The sequence below is a fragment of the Microtus ochrogaster genome, chromosome 1 (genome assembly GCF_000317375.1).
Source record: "Microtus ochrogaster isolate Prairie Vole_2 chromosome 1, MicOch1.0, whole genome shotgun sequence".
NCBI classification, from domain to species: domain Eukaryota; kingdom Metazoa; phylum Chordata; class Mammalia; order Rodentia; family Cricetidae; genus Microtus; species Microtus ochrogaster.
This window is the reverse complement of record NC_022009.1, coordinates 39,216,416-39,217,811: the sequence shown is the minus strand read 5'-3', so window position 1 is coordinate 39,217,811 and position 1,396 is coordinate 39,216,416.

Genomic DNA, 1,396 nt, shown 5'->3' with positions numbered 1-1,396 from the left:
AGGTTCAACTCTCTGGGTATTTTGACAGACTGTCACAGTGGTTAGCTGTCTTCCTGTCGGCCAAGTTTCTACAGAGCTAGCTAACCGCAGACATACTGTTCAGCGGGGCCCTATCTTCTCTAAAATTTGATTTTCTAAGCTTATGTAGGTGACTTAATTTGAACCTTGCTATAGGCTGGAACTGGGGTCTTGCATTATGACAGGCTGGGACGGGGGTCTTTCATTTATATCATTAAATTTATAGGATAAACTTGCTTATGCCACCCCTTTCTCATCCTCTTTAATGTTGTTGTGACTCTGTTTATCCTTGGTGGGGAATTTTGTTTCCTCTGTTTACTTCATAACTATGCTCTCAATACTTAAAGTACTTTACTTTTTCTAATACATTGTTTCTCTTTTTCTTACTGGTGCCCACATCTTCTCCTTTGATTTAGCTGAATCTTGTTTACTGGGGTTTTCAGGTTCCTCATTTCTATATGAAATAATCAACCCATGCTGATGAAGCCAATTAAAAGCATACGAGCCCTTTATTTTGGCCCACAAACGAGAATAGATTCGTGCCTCAAGAGTCTCTTGGTGCTGAAGCTTAGGGGCACAACATTTTAAAAGGCAAGCACAACGACCACATCAGTGTTAGAGGAGTCAGAGTAACTTTGCAGCATTTGCTTTGACAGAACATAGTTATTTCAGACACAACACGGCAATTTTGATTTATGCCTTTTTCAGTTATCTTGGTTTATATTTTTCCCTACTTTGGTTTTTCGAGACAGGGTTTCTCTGTAGCCTTGGAGCCTGTCCTGGAACTAGCTCTTGTAGACCAGGCTGGCCTCGAACTCACAGAGATTCGCCTGCCTCTGCCTCCCGAGTGCTGGGACTAAAGGTGTGCGCCACCACCGCCTGGCAATCTTGGTTTATGTTTAGTTTGTATAAACATTAATTATTCTGGTTAAGACATCTGGACCGTGGTCAGAGTCATGAAAATCCCTAATGTGTTCCCATGCCAGAGGTGTCTGTTAGGGGATAGACAGTTGAGAAGCATGTAAGCAAACACAAAATGAGTCAGGACAAGATGGCGTTACCTCGGTCTCTTCATGTATAGTTCCTTATTATAATTTTCACACTTCAGAAGTTTCTAACTTCTCCAACTATTACGTTTACACATTCTTTTAGTTCAGTGCTAAGGACCCAGGCACATGTACTACCAGTCCAGATGTGACTTATAGAACATTTAAAGCTATTTCCAAGCAGTAAAACACACATGTATCCAAACCTAGGAGTCATGTTTGTCATGTTTTACAGGTGGTACCCAGAGTGTGATTCACAACCATGGTTTCTCTTGCACATCTCTCTCTCTCTCTCTCTCTCTCTCTCTCTCTCTCTCTCTCTCTCTCTCTCT